The 15978-nt window shown below is 50.2% G+C and overlaps 1 long non-coding RNA gene across 1 annotated transcript; it reads right to left on the bottom strand.

The window, feature by feature from the left end:
• Positions 1 to 1794: 1794 nt before the first annotated feature.
• Positions 1795 to 9604, bottom strand: LOC142466970 (uncharacterized). The gene is made up of 4 exons (XR_012788282.1): positions 9473 to 9604; positions 8533 to 8616; positions 2476 to 2543; positions 1795 to 1873 (listed from the first exon to the last, which is right to left on the bottom strand). It is a non-coding gene; the product is annotated as an uncharacterized LOC142466970 (long non-coding RNA).
• Between the last annotated feature and the right edge of the window lie 6374 nt (positions 9605 to 15978).

Raw genomic sequence — 15978 nt, forward strand, 5'->3', positions numbered from 1 at the left:
GCCTCTCCTCTCTCAGCCCGGCACAGAGGCTGCGATCCGCCTCTCCTCTCTCAGCCCGGCACAGAGGCTGCGATCCGTCTCTCCTCTCTCAGCCCGGCACAGAGGCTGAGATCCGCCTCTCCTCTCTCAGCCCGGCACAGAGGCTGAGATCCGCCTCTCCTCTCTCAGCCCGGCACAGAGGCTGCGATCCGCCTCTCCTCTCTCAGCCCGGCACAGAGGCTGCTATCCGCCTCTCCTCTCTCAGCCCGGCACAGAGGCTGCGATCCGCCTCTCCTCTCTCAGCCTGGCACAGAGGCTGAGATCCGCCTCTCCTCTCTCAGCCCGGCACAGAGGCTGCAATCCGCCTCTCCTCTCTCAGCCCGGCACAGAGGCTGCAATCCGCCTCTCCTCTCTCAGCCCGGCACAGAGGCTGCAATCCGCCTCTCCTCTCTCAGCCCGGCACAGAGGCTGCGATCCGCCTCTCCTCTCTCAGCCCGGCACAGAGGCTGCGATCCATCTCTTCTCTCTCAGCCCGGCACAGAGGCTGCGATCCGCCTCTCCTCTCTCAGCCCTGCACAGAGGCTGCGATCCGCTTCTCCTCTCTCAGCCCGGCACAGAGGCTGCGATCCGCTTCTCCTCTCTCAGCCCGGCACAGAGGCTGCGATCCGCCTCTCCTCTCTCTGCCCGGCACAGAGGCTGCGATCCGCCTCTCCTCTCGCAGCCCGGCACAGAGGAGAGAGAGAAGCCTCTCCACAACCAGACAGCAAAGGACGCCCCTGAGGAGCAGCTGACATGTTTTAAGTATGTGGGAGGAAAGATGGAAGGAGTGAGTGCTTTGTATGGGAAGGAGAGTGTGATGGCTTTGTGTGTGGTTGTTGTGTGATTGCTTTGTGCGGAGAGTGTGAGAAAATCTAGTGCTTTTGTGGGGTAGGGACTGTATGTGGTGCAAGTAAGAAAAGGGGGCGAATGTGCTATTTATGATTAAGAAAGAGGATGAGTGAGCTGTGTGAGAACAGTAGATAAATGTGGAGTGTGTGTTGAGTAAAAAGGTGAGTATGATGTGCGAGGGTCAATGTGTAGTGTGTAAAAAGAGGGTGGGTGGGTGAGTGCTTTTGAAAAAGAGGGTGTGTAAGCAAGGAGGGGATGAGAGGTATAAAAGCAGGGATCCCCAGAGATTTTAAAGATACGTCGGGGATGCCCCTGCTCAATGAGAGGCTGAGAACCATTGTTCTAGTTGGTGGAACCATTCATCATTAGAAGGGAAACTATTTCCATTTAATCAAACTGGGAGTGTATGTGAAGAGCCCTGACCGTGTTCAACTCCTTCTCCAATAACCAATCTGTTACCAAAGTCCTGTGCATGCTGTAAGTCTGAAGGTTTCCTGAATGAAATGTTTACTTTGACAAATATTCAGAAAGGTACTGAAGAGAGCACCCAAAGGTTGCATAAACTGCCACGGCTACACCGTAAGTAACCAAAATGGGTGTATTACTCTTACAATAGAGTCCACACAGTAAGTGCCTGCCTGGACTCTATTGTTACACTTCTAGAAATATACAGTTTATTTTGCCGCAGGTTATAATCTTAGACATGTTTTTATCCTTTCTCTCCAGTATGCAATGGCTAAGCATCCAATGATGCATCAGAGAGCAGTGGGTGTTAGAAAATATCTGCAATTATTTTAAATTGGACTTGTGATGTGTGCGAGTGGTCATGGTTTCCTAAATCTGTACCCATGGACTTCAGTCAGACGTTATTACATGGTGAGTCAGCATGGACTTGTCTGCCTAATGGAATCGTTTTAGCTTAATTCACCTGAATAGAATGCACAATGGTTCCTTCTCTTGGCAGAAAATTCCTTGCCTCCTCTCCAATTCATTTGACTAAATTTGCCTTAATATAAAAAAAAGATGAAGTTAGACAAGGCTGGTACCTTGGTGCTGTTACTCAGCATTCTTTGTTCGTACTGTAATAAATGAGCTTCTCTAGGCCTCTTAACGAGTGAACAATAAAGAATGGTTTGGGTTATATATCAAAGCTTATCAAAGACTTCGAAAAGGCAAAACTGACACAAGAGAAACTGCACGAGATTTAGGAAGGGAGCAAAGCACCGTTTTTTGTTTTTTTTTACAGTAGAAATAATGTGCTGTTTTGTACCATCCTGCGGAAACAATATGACACAATCTGCGTTCAGCCTGACAAATTGTCAGCGGAGAATATATAATGAGATGACAGGAATCCGCAGCATCGCCTGACTGCCAAAAATCAATTTAAAATGCATCAAGTGAATGGTTCAAACCTTTTAATGCAATCCCCATACCTCTATTTCCAAGGGATACTGAACTATTTGCGCCCAACAGATTATGAATAAAATATTATTACTACACATCGATACACTTTTTTTATTTATTGAGGCAGACCATTTGGATTTCCTTTTTAGTGTGATGTATTAATTAAATTAATCAACAGACCCCACTGTTTGATGTCTTACTTACCACACAATCGTGTGTCACACACCACCCACACAGAGTCATTTTCACCTGCCATAATATCCTCGGAGTCCCTGTAGGGGATGCATTAACTTCCCTTACAATTGGCAGTTTGGAAATGTTCCTTTTAAAGGTAATTATGAAATACATACAATTAGAAACGTAGCAGGGAGAAACACTGCATCTTTGGCTGTTACAAAAGGAATTATTTTAGGTAGAAGGGAGCCGTTGTTGGTCAACACGGAAACCCCCAGCTTATAACAAATAAAACAATAAATGCTCAGCTAAGAATTCTTCTTTTGCTGGCAAACAGCAATGTAACAGGACTGAGGGACGTGTTTAAAACGCAACCTTTCCGAACCAAATCCATCGAAGCACAAAAGCTGAGACGCATAAAAACTCCTATTTGATTTCTTTTTAATAACACACGTCTAATAAAAGCAAACCTGTTATTTTGTTTGAGAGAAAACGTCAGTCATGGTTTATACAAAACAGAGAGGTAGAAGAAATAAAGGATGTTACTATGTTATTATGCTGGGTTGGTGTTAAGTGCGTCCCTTTCAGTGTACATTGCTTGGTACCCATGTAACCAGTTGCTTTACACCTGTCCCAGGGAACGATTTGGGGAAGTGGTAGATAATATAGAAGTGGTCTTTAGGGCACATTGGTTTCAGGTGCAATTTTAATTTCTTTGTCAGTTAAATCCTTTTGTGCTGATGAGTTTGTGTTAAACTCTTTGCATGAGAAATCTGCATTTAGGGGCCTATGCAGAGAGCAGCGCTATTTCGAAATTCGCCATTTTTTGGAGAAAATCGCGCAGAAAGCAGCAGAAAATGGCGAGTTCCGAAAAACGCGCCAATTTTTCTTTTCTATTTGTAAAACTCGCCTCGCGGCTGGCGAGAACCTCAATCTCGGCAGTTTTAAAAATATCCTAATGCAGAGAGGCGCGAACGGCATCTAGCGGCTGTTCGCGCCAATAAAATGGCGCGATTGTCTCCTTTTTGCCTCGCCAGAAAAAATTGGCAAGAAGCTGCCGCTCGCGGCCATTGCAAAGGGAAAAAAAAGGCGCGAATTTGTTTTTACACGTTTCTGAAGCGCGCATCTCGCCAATTTAAACTCGCCACACGCATCCATGTTAAACATAGCAGAATTCGCACTTTTCTGCATATGGAGAATAAAACTCTCCAAAAAAGCTACTTTTTAATAAATTCGCCAATTTTAAAATTCGCTGCTCTCTGCATAGGCCCCTATGTTTGATGACAAAAAGGTTTACACGGCAGGATCCCGTAAATTGCATCATCTCAATACTTAGCGGCCACATGACAGATACGACACAAAATCACCTAAACTTCGGGACATTCTATAACTAACCATCCAACACTCATACCCGGCACTCATACCCGGCACTCATACCCGGCACTCATACCCGGCACTCATACCCGGCACTCATACCCGGCACTCATACCCAACACTTATACCCGGCACTCATACCCAACACTTATACCCAGCACTCATACCCGGCACTCATACCCGGCACTCATACCCAACACTTATACCCGGCACTCATACCCGGCACTCATACCCAACACTCATACCCAACACTCATACCCAACACTCATACCCGGCACTCATACCCGGCACTCATACCCGGCACTCATACCCAACACTCATACCCAACACTCATACCCAACACTCATACCCGGCACTCATACCCGGCACTTATACCCGGCACTCATACCCGGCACTCATACCCGGCACTCATACCCGGCACTCATACCCAACACTTATACCCGGCACTCATACCCGGCACTCATACCCGGCACTCATACCCGGCACTCATACCCGGCACTCATACTCGGCACTCATACCCGGCACTCATACCCAACACTTATACCCGGCACTCATACCCGGCACTCATACCCGGCACTCATACCCAACACTCATACCCGGCACTTATACCCGGCACTCATACCCAACACTTATACCCGGCACTCATACCCAACACTTATACCCGGCACTCATACCCGGCACTCATACCTGGCACTCATACCCGGCACTCATACCCTCATACCCAGCACTTATACCCAGCACTTATACCCAGCACTTATATCCAACATTCATACCCAGCACGCATACCCGGCACTCATACCCGGCACTCATACCCAACACTTATACCCGGCACTTATACCCGGCACTCATACCCGGCACTCATACCCGGCACTCATACCCGGCACTCATACCCAACACTTATACCCGGCACTCATACCCGGCACTCATACCCGGCACTTATACCCGGCACTCATACCCAACACTTATACCCGGCACTCATACCCAACACTTATACCCGGCACTCATACCCGGCACTCATACCCTCATACCCAGCACTTATACCCAGCACTTATACCCAGCACTTATATCCAACATTCATACCCAGCACGCATACCCGGCACTCATACCCGGCACTCATACCCGGCACTCATACCCGGCACTCATACCCAACACTTATACCCGGCACTCATACCCGGCACTCATACCCGGCACTCATACCCGGCACTCATACCCGGCACTCATACCCTCATACCCAGCACTTATATCCAGCACGCATACCCGCCTCTCATACCCGGCACTCATACCCGGCACTCATACCCATACCCGGCACTCATTCTCATACCCTGCACTCATTCTCATAAAAAACAAAACTGTGCGCTACTACCTAACTACCTATAAAGTTTAAATGTATAAATATATACAGTACAGTGACTATACCATCAATTTAATGATAAAAAATGTATAAAAAATTAAACCACAACTCCCACAGTGAGATAATTAAACATTAAATAATAAGTGCCACATAACCGTGTTGGGGATAATGGCGTCTGCAGCTGTAAACGCAGGGGTGGCTCAGCACCCCACACACACTAAGAGAATGGAAACAAAAGAAAACAGCGCACAACGCCAAATAGTGAAGCAAATTCAACAATATATTATAGAATTAAAAAGGGGTAATATATCTGCGTACATAAAAAAGGTTGGTAAAAGGCATGTAGTGTGTATCACACTGTTTACCACTCGGCTGTTAGCTGTAGATTCAGGTGCTTGCTTCCCTCTGCTGCTGCAGCTCAGTTGATTCTGGGGCAGGACGTCAGTCTTTTCACTCCCAAGGGGATTTCCCTTCATACAGCCAGGTTCAGCAGCTGGTACTGGGGCTCGGTGAAATCGCTCCTGCTTCCTGGCCGATATGAAGCTGCTCCTGTACCTTGGCAGGTGTATCCTCTGCAGAGAGGTTAAAACGCAGCTTGCTGCTGTCTTCACAGCAGTGGTGGATTCAATAGGGAAGTTTGAACAGTCTTACAAAGTCTCTCACAAGTGTCCAAAACAGCACACAGGATGAAATAAAAACAGGACAGGCCAACACATAGACAAAGGCCAATGTAAGCAGATATAAGGCAATAGAATGTTACATCCAACTATTTTCGTAGAATTAACTACTTCTGCTCTCATACCCGGCTCTCATACCCGGCACTCATTCTCATACCCGGCACTCATTCTCATTCCCTGCTCTCATACCCGGCTCTCATACCCGGCACTCATTCTCATACCCGGCACTCATTCTCATACCCGGCTCTCATACCCGGCTCTCATACCCGGCTCTCATACCCGGCACTCATTCTCATACCCGGCACTCATTCTCATACCCTGCTCTCATACCCGGCTCTCATACCCGGCACTCATTCTCATACCCGGCTCTCATACCCGGCTCTCATACCCGGCACTCATTCTCATACCCGGCTCTCATACCCGGCACTCATTCTCATACCCTGCTCTCATACCCGGCTCTCATACCCGGCACTCATTCTCATACCCGGCTCTCATACCCGGCACTCATTCTCATACCCGGCTCTCATACCCGGCACTCATTCTCATACCCTGCTCTCATACCCGGCTGTCATACTCGGCTCTCATACCCGGCACTCATTCTCATACCCTGCTCTCATACCCTGCTCTCATACCCGGCTGTCATACTCGGCTCTCATACCCGGCACTCATACTCGGCTCTCATACCCAGCACTCATACCCAGCATGTATTATGACTGATTATTTAACAAGTGGAAGGGCGCATAAAGTGAGATGAAAGTCTCGCTACCGAACCTGCCCTTTCTTCATTGCAGTTCCTAATTCTTTTAGCTGGAGCAGGGGTGGGCAACTCCAGTCCTCAAGGGCCACCAACAGGTCAGATTTTAAGGATACCTCTGCTTCAGCAAAGGTGATGCAGTAGAAGACTGAGCCATTGCTTGAGCCTCCTGTGCTGAAGCAGGGATATCCTTAAAAACCTGACCTGTTGGTGTCCCTTGAGGACTGGACAGGGGTTTCCCACCCCTGAGCTAGAGGCTGCTATGATTAAGTGACGAAGTGGTGGGGAACTGGGGCTTCATGGTGTGGCCAGAGCAGTGTGACTGTGATGTGTTATTTGTGTAGTATCAGAATAAGCAATACGTGCATTCATTCCACTGAAACTCAGCGCCCAATTCTGGCGCCTGACTCGGAGTGCGCAGCACCCCTACAGATGGGGTCTCTACTGTAAGGCCACGTCCACAGTGCAGGCGCTTGGCCGCGGCGTTGCGCACGCCTGTAGGACGAGCGATCTGTGGACTTCAGATCGCTCGTGACGGGGGCGTGGCCATGATGTCACGATGCCGGTTGGCCCTCATTGGCTGAAACGCCTACGTGACGCGGCCGTTATGCAGCCACCGCGCCGAAACGGAAAAAAAAATCCCGTCTTCTGGAAATGCTGCCGCGCCGTCGCGAGTCACGGCGCTCGCACTCACGCGCGCTCTGGGCGGCCTCATAGAGGAGCCGTCTCTTGTTGACGCCGCGCGCGCCGGCGCGGTCGCTATGGTCGAGGCCTACGTCCAGGTCTCTCACAGTCCAGTGTCCGCATTTGTAACACGTTCTGTCACTGAATCTCAGCACCTTTCTGTATGTCCGGCAGTGTGGGAGCTATCTGCTACACGGGACGTCTCGCTAAAGGGCCGTTATATACATAAAGAAAAGAGACCGAGCCCCTTGTTACCTAATTAAAGGACCGGTCCCATTTAGCTCCCCAAGAAACAGTTTTAAAAATATCTTATGTAAGTAGCTTCTTTAGCACAGGGGGGCTCAACGCCAGGCATCAAGACAACCCAACAGGTCAGGTTTTCAGGATATCCGTGCTTCAGCACAGGTGGAGTAATCAGTACCCGCTTCAGCACAGGTGGCTCAATCGGTCCCAGCTTCAGCACAGGTGGCTCAATCAGTCCTCAGCTTCAGCACAGGTGGCTCAATCAGTCCCAGCTTCAGCACAGGTGGCTCAATCAGTCCTCAGCTTCAGCACAGGTGGCTCAATCAGTGGCTCAATCAGTGGCTTAATCGAAGACTGAGCCACCTGTGCTGAAGCTGGGATATCCTTAAAAACTGACTTGTTTCTATCATACAAACAGACCCTTAGACAGCAGGGCCTTAGGATCAACCGATTTAGGATGAGATGAGACCAGAGGTGTTTCTCCTCTACCGGCCTGTGGGTTACGCGGGGGGCGACGAACCCCTTTCTATCTCCCCGCCTCCCCACCCCATCCCCACCTTTCCACTCCCCCTCCCCACCTCCTATTATTCCGTTATTATTTTTACTAATATATTGGATTATGTTACGGACCGCTTCGTCCGCCCTGAATCGCCCGGCTGAGTAGGGCTCGAAAAGCCGCGCAACCTCGTTTGCTTGTTTCATTTGCGAAAGTTAATATCATTTCACGATGGTTTATATTCTATGTTGTAACATATGCTTGTCATACTCGGTAAAAATTTAAGTTATTAAAAAAAAAAACTGACCTGTTGGGGGGGAGGGGGGGGGGGAGGGGGGGGGGAGGGGGAGAAGGGGGATGAGAAGGAGCTTGAGGACTGTTAGTTCAAAAGGGGCTATGCAACAACACAACTATTACCCCCACCCTTGGATTGTTTGGCTCTAAACCGGGGATGTTGTCATGATTCTGCACAGCTCTCTCCATGTCAGGGCCAAGGGAGGATACTTACACGGGGGAAGGGGGGTGGGCACCTCTATTGCACATGCAGCGGCATCATTCTATGCCTCCTGGTTGCCACGGAGAGTTGTGATGCCTAAAAAAAATGATGTGAAAACATTTACAGTTGTTTGCATAAAAATTCAAGTCAGCAATTGGCAAGATTTCAACCCACGGACTCACTGCGGAGATTGCAGAGTCAGCGCTTACTGTATAATGCAAGTACTGCACAGGCCACTGCTTCTGGTATCCGTATTTATGGGGGTCCGAGAGGCTCCCCTAAAACCAGCAGCTCCACAGCCTTGGCTGAACATAGAATGCAATCCTTCCGCTGCCGGGGAAAGCAGTAGCCGCGCCACTAGAATAGAGAGGGCGGCGTCTCACGACACGGTTCAGGACTATTTTTAGAGCCATTGACCACGGTGAGTGAAAGTCCTATTTCTAGCACCTGGAATCATGTTGCTTATGGCAACTCTGCTTCTAATCGCTCTTTAATAAAAACGTTCCTGTTCACCACGTCGCTGGTTTTTTTGTTGTAATATTGCTACAACCTCTTATTAAAAACCTTCCCAAACTTCACACGGCTCGAACAACACGAACCCAAAAATTTCTCATTTACAAGTTGCCGTTATTCCCTCTTTTCACCTTAACGAAGCATAGGAGTAGCTCCATGGCTGAGACTTTACACCTGATACATAAGCTTGGCCCCCTGCAGACGCACTTACCAGAACGCCCTCCTACTGTCTCTGTACGTTCTCCCTACCTACCAATTAGATTGTAAGCTCTTCGGAGCAGGGACTCCTTTTCCTAAATGTTACTTTTATGTCTGAAGCGCTTATTCCCATGATCTGTTATTTGTATTATTTGTTATTTATATGATTGTCACGTGTATTACTGCCGTGACGCGCTATGTACATTAATGGCGCTATATAAATAAAGACATACATACATACCCCAATCATATACTTCATTAGTGAAATCCTCCTGTGCTTATGAAAAATGATATTTCCTCAGCCCTCTGAATCAAGGGCTTCGCGGTTTTACGAAGAGGAGAATGGCGTATAAAACGGAACTCGCAAAAAATCCTATCTACAAATAATAAACTGGTGTTAAAATATCTCTGGTATCCACATAGTGCATTTACATTGTATACAAACCCCCCAGGAACGCTCTGTTCTTTTTGCAATACATTCCGGCATTCCACGTTCCTTTACGTATTAATTTCATCTCTCGGAAGCAGAACAGATTGTAATATCTCTGTATTATATTTACATGCCAATAGCTTCTCTCTCGGCACCTTAAACACGCAAAATGACTTAGGGGGGAATATTGAGCGTGTGCTGTTCCAGAACTGGTATTACTGGACTTTAATTAACTTTAAATGTCAGGTGACATTAACAGAGGCTCTAGTGAACCTGAAAGAAATATCATTTATAGCATATTGATATAATTCAGATACAATGCATCCATTGGAAAACCAGACGCATATATTTCTGCTTTTATTTATTGGAAGTTCTTTTTTTTTTTTAAGGAAGTTTCAAGCCGTGTAAAGACTATTCCTACCGTACAAAGCCAGGAGACAAAATATTGTGAGCAAGCGGTGATTTTATGCGATAATAACAAAGTGACTGTAAATATGTGATTTGTAGTTTAAAGCTGCAGTACCACTAAGCACGGGGACTTGGAATCTATCGACAGTGCCACATAGGCTGTTCAGGTGACCCAGCACTGCCAAACAGAGCCTGCAAAGATGCTTACCGTGCCGAGTCACTTTTTTTTTAGCTTTTTTTCTTTATATAGGTGTTGAAGGCAGAGCCAAATCCGACTAAAGAGTCCGCAGTAATGAGTGAAAATATATATTTTTGCTTTTATTTATTGCAAGTTCTTTTGAAGTGAAACTCCTTTCCTGGCACCTACAGAGTTTTGATGGGGTGGGCAAGTCCAGTCCTCAAGGAGCCACCAAGGGGTCAGGTTTTCAGGATATCCCTGCTTCAGCACAGGGGGGGGGGGGCAGTCATTCTGACTAAGGGGCCTATGCAGAGAGCAACGGTTAAAAAAATTGGAGATTTGAAACACTTTGCCATATAATGGCGCGAATGTATCTCCATATGCAGGAAGGATGGATAAGTGGCAATATCACCATGCAGGAATATGTAGAGTTGAAAACCGCGTGATTAGCGCGGTAGAAAACTGCTTTGACAAAACCGGATATTGCTGGTTATGTTCCCTATCGCCGCTCACATGCACTTTCTTGCCAACTTTTGTTGGCGTGCGTACTTGGAGAACATCTCTCCATGTTTTTGGCGACATGAGCCGGGAAAAGATGTTCGGCCCTTCCTGCATACGGCGGTTTGAAATACAGATGAAATGTAGGTTCGCGTCAACCGCGCGGCGCGTTTTTAAAACCAAAAAAAAAATTGGCGCTTTCCTCTCTTTTCCCCTCTTTCGCGCCATTTCATGCATTTCTGTTGAAAAATGTCCCTGCAGCCTGGCGATATACCGCGCATCGCTGCTCTCTGCATGAGGCCCTAAGCCACTGATTGAGCAGAGATATCATGAAAACCTGACACGTTGTGGCCCTTGAGGACTGGAGTCGCCCACCCTTTGTTTACAGCTTGAAAGAAACGTATATGGTTTCTTATTACGCTGAATACAAATGGTGCCCTGAAATCTCACCCAGTAATTCTTGTCCCCAGAAATATCACCCTTTACGTCTACTCAGAAAATCAAGGTGGCTCCGGTGCTTCGGCCGCAAACTGCTCTTTTTTGGGAGAGAGGTGGGGTTGAGGAAAACGTGAGGGTGTGAGAGAGGGAGGAGGATGTGTGTGTGAGAGGGAGGTGTGGGGAGTAAGAGAGAGGGGGTTCTCGCAAGGCCACCGACATGGGGGTTCGCCCAGTGAAAACTGTAGTTTTAGTTCCCGGGAAAGCTGTCTGCGGCCCTGGGCACAGGCGCAACGCGGCGGGCGGTGTGACTCGCAAGCACGACACAATGAGTATGAGCTCTAATGAGAAATTAAGGGAAATTACTGCGCCATACAGTGAGCGTTCCGACGAATGAGAGACCCTTCCAGTGAGCGTGGCTACCTTCCCACGAAGCGCATTCCAAATAGGGACATATTTCCCAGGCGTGAGTGAGAACGTGGAACAGCCAACCACTCACGTGGTAATAACCGCAGGAGCAAGAACATAATGTTGTGTAACTTTTCACAGCTTGCACAACATACATTCATTTATACATGGAAACAAAAGTTTGGACTTTTCATTTTTGTGTTGGCAGAAAACAGAAATAAATTCACCGGTCCCCGAACGTTGGTCTCTCGTTTCTTTCTCGCACATTTGTGGTGACCGTGGCATAGAATTATCGCCATGGAAACATTTAGTGCATCTTGTTAAAGGTTAAGTAGCATATATTTGTAGAGATGAAGTTGTGTAGGTAGGTGTGCATTCTCTGAGTGTGAGGGAGGCAGAGTGGGTGTTCTCTGAGTGTGAGGGAGGCAGAGTGGGTGTTCTCTGAGTGTGAGGGAGGCAGAGTGGGGATTCCCTGAGTGTGAGGCTGGCAGAGTGGAGATTCCCTGAGTGTGAGGCTGGCAGAGTGGGGATTCCCTGAGTGTGAGGAAGGCAGAGTGGGGATTCTCTGAGTGTGAGGCTGGCAGAGTGGGGATTCTCTGAGTGTGAGGCTGGCAGAGTGGGGATTCTCTGAGTGTGAGGCTGGCAGAGTGGGGATTCCCTGAGTGTGACACTGGCAGAGTGGGAATTCCCTGAGTGTGAGGGAGGCAGAGGGGGGATTCTCTGACTGTGAGGGAGGCAGAGTGCGGGGATTCTCTGAGTGTGAGACTGGCAGAGTGGGGATTCCCTGAGTGTGAGGCTGGAAGAGTGGGGATTCCCTGAGTGTGAGGCTGGCAGAGTGGGGATTCCCTGAGTGTGACACTGGCAGAGTGGGAATTCCCTGAGTGTGAGGGAGGCAGAGGGGGGATTCTCTGACTGTGAGGGAGGCAGAGTGCGGGGATTCTCTGAGTGTGAGACTGGCAGAGTGGGGATTCCCTGAGTGTGAGGCTGGAAGAGTGGGGATTCCCTGAGTGTGAGGCTGGCAGAGTGGGGATTCTCTGAGTGTGAGGGAGGCAGAGGGGGGATTCTCTGACTGTGAGGGAGGCAGAGTGCGGGGATTCTCTGAGTGTGAGGCTGGCAGAGTGGGGATTCTCTGAGTGTGAGGCTGGAAGAGTGGGGATTCCCTGAGTGTGAGGCTGGCAGAGTGGGGATTCTCTGAGTGTGAGGGAGGCAGAGTGGGGATTCTCTGACTGTGAGGGAGGCAGAGTGCGGGGATTCTCTGAGTGTGAGGCTGGCAGAGTGGGGATTCTCTGAGTGTGAGGCTGGCAGAGTGTGGATTCTCTGAGTGTGAGGCTGGCAGAGTGGGGATTCTCTGAGTGTGAGGCTGGCATAGTGGGGATTCTCTGAGTGTGAGGCTGGCTGAGTGTGGATTCTCTGAGTGTGAGGCTGGCAGAGTGGTGATTCTCTGAGTGTGAGGCTGGCAGAGTGGGGATTCTCTGAGTGTGAGACTGGCAGAGTGGGGATTCTCTGAGTGTAAGGCTGGCAGAATGGGGATTCTCTGACTGTGAGGCTGGCACAGTGGGGATTCCCTGAGTGTGAGACTGGCAGAGTGGGGATTCCCTGAGTGTGAGGCTGGCAGAGTGGGGATTCCCTGAGTGTGAGACTGGCACAGTGGGGATTCTCTGAGTGTGAGGCTGGCAGAGTGGGGATTCTCTGAGTGTGAGGCTGGCAGAGTGGGGATTCCCTGAGTGTGAGGCTGGCACAGTGGGGATTCTCTGAGTGTGAGGCTGGCACAGTGGGGATTCTCTGAGTGTGAGGCTGGCAGAGTGTGGATTCTCTGAGTGTGAGGCTGGCAGAGTGGGGATTCTCTGAGTGTGAGGCTTGCACAGTGGGGATTCTCTGAGTGTGAGGCTGGCACAGTGGGGATTCTCTGAGTGTGAGGCTGGCACAGTGGGGATTCTCCGAGTGTGAGGCTGGCAGAGTGGGGATTCTCTGAGTGTGAGGCTGGCAGAGTGAGGATTCTCCGAGTGTGAGGCTGGCATAGTGGGGATTCTCTGAGTGTGAGGCTGGCAGAGTGGGGATTCTCTGAGTGTGAGGCTGGCAGAGTGAGGATTCTCCGAGTGTGAGGCTGGCAGAGTGGGGATTCTCTGAGTGTGAGGCTGGCACAGTGGGGATTCTCCGAGTGTGAGGCTGGCAGAGTGGGGATTCTCTGAGTGTGAGGCTGGCAGAGTGAGGATTCTCCGAGTGTGAGGCTGGCATAGTGGGGATTCTCTGAGTGTGAGGCTGGCAGAGTGGGGATTCTCTGAATGTGAGGCTGGCAGAGTGGGGATTCTCTGAGTGTGAGGCTGGCAGAGTGGGGATTCTCTGAGTGTGAGGCTGGCAGAGTGAGGATTCTCCGAGTGTGAGGCTGGCATAGTGGGGATTCTCTGAGTGTGAGGCTGGCAGAGTGGGGATTCTCTGAGTGTGAGGCTGGCACAGTGGGGATTCTCCGAGTGTGAGGCTGGCAGAGTGGGGATTCTCTGAGTGTGAGGCTGGCAGAGTGAGGATTCTCCGAGTGTGAGGCTGGCAGAGTGGGGATTCTCTGAATGTGAGGCTGGCAGAGTGGGGATTCTCTGAGTGTGAGGCTGGCAGAGTGGGGATTCTCCGAGTGTGAGGCTGGCAGAGTGGGGATTCTCTGAGTGTGAGGCTGGCAGAGTGAGGATTCTCCGAGTGTGAGGCTGGCATAGTGGGGATTCTCTGAGTGTGAGGCTGGCAGAGTGGGGATTCTCTGAGTGTGAGGCTGGCAGAGTGGGGATTCTCTGAGTGTGAGGCTGGCAGAGTGAGGATTCTCCGAGTGTGAGGCTGGCAGAGTGGGGATTCTCTGAATGTGAGGCTGGCAGAGTGAGGATTCTCCGAGTGTGAGGCTGGCAGAGTGGGGATTCTCTGAGTGTGAGGCTGTCAGAGTGGGGATTCTCTGAATGTGAGGCTGGCAGAGTGGGAATTCTCTGAGTGTGAGGCTGGCAGAGTGAGGATTCTCCGAGTGTGAGGCTGGCAGAGTGGGGATTTTCTGAGTGTGAGGCTGGCATAGTGGGGATTCTCTGAGTGTGAGGCTGGCAGAGTGGGGATTCTCTGAGTGTGAGGCTGGCAGAGTGAGGATTCTCCGAGTGTGAGGCTGGCAGAGTGGGGATTCTCTGAATGTGAGGCTGGCAGAGTGAGGATTCTCCGAGTGTGAGGCTGGCAGAGTGGGGATTCTCTGAGTGTGAGGCTGTCAGAGTGGGGATTCTCTGAATGTGAGGCTGGCAGAGTGGGGATTCTCTGAGTGTGAGGCTGTCAGTGTGGGGATTCTCTGAGTGTGAGGCTGGCAGAGTGGGGATTCTCTGAGTGTGAGGCTGGCAGAGTGGGGATTCTCTGAGTGTGAGGCTGGCAGAGTGGGGATTCTCTGAGTGTGAGGCTGGCACAGTGGAGATTCCCTGAGTGTGAGGCTGGCACAGTGGGGATTCCCTGAATGTGAGGCTGGCAGAGTGGGGATTCTCTGAGTGTGAGGGAGGCAGAGTGGGGATTCCCTGAGTGTGAGGCTGGCAGAGTGGGGATTCTCTGAGTGTGAGGCTGGCACAGTGGGGATTCTCTGAGTGTGAGGGAGGCAGAGTGGGGATTCCCTGAGTGTGAGGCTGGCAGAGTGGGGATTCTCTGAGTGTGAGGCTGGCAGAGTGGGGATTCTCTGAGTGTGAGGCTGGCACAGTGGGGATTCCCTGAATGTGAGGCTGGCAGAGTGGGGATTCTCTGAGTGTGAGGCTGGCACGGTGGGGATTCTCTGAGTGTGAGGCTGGCAGAGTGGGGATTCTCTGAGTGTAAGGGAGGCAGAGTGGGGATTCCCTGAGTGTGAGGCTGGCAGACTGGGGATTCTCTGAGTGTGAGGCTGGCACAGTGGGGATTCTCTGAGTGTGAGGGAGGCAGAGTGGGGATTGTCTGAGTGTGAGGCTGGCAGAGTGGGGATTCTCTGAGTGTGAGGCTGGCAGAGTGGGGATTCTCTGAGTGTGAGGCTGGTACAGTGGGGATTCCCTGAATGTGAGGCTGGCAGAGTGGGGATTCTCTGAGTGTGAGGCTGGCACAGTGGGGATTCTCTGAGTGTGAGGCTGGCAGAGTGGGGATTCTCTGAGTGTGAGGCTGGCAGAGTGGGGATTCTCTGAATGTGAGGTTGGCAGAGTGGGGATTCTCTGAGTGTGAGGCTGGCAGAGTTGGGATTCTCTGAGTGTGAGGCTGGCACAGTGGGGATTCTCTGAGTGTGAGGCTGGCAGAGTGGGGATTCTCTGAGTGTGAGGCTGGCACAGTGGGGATTCTCTGAGTGTGAGGCTGGCACAGTGGGGATTATCTGAGTGTGAGGCTGGCAGAGTGGGGATTCTCTGAGTGTGAGGCTGGCAGAGTGGGAATTCTCTGA

The sequence above is a fragment of the Ascaphus truei genome, chromosome 15, assembly GCF_040206685.1.
Source record: "Ascaphus truei isolate aAscTru1 chromosome 15, aAscTru1.hap1, whole genome shotgun sequence".
Taxonomy (NCBI): Eukaryota; Metazoa; Chordata; class Amphibia; order Anura; family Ascaphidae; genus Ascaphus; species Ascaphus truei.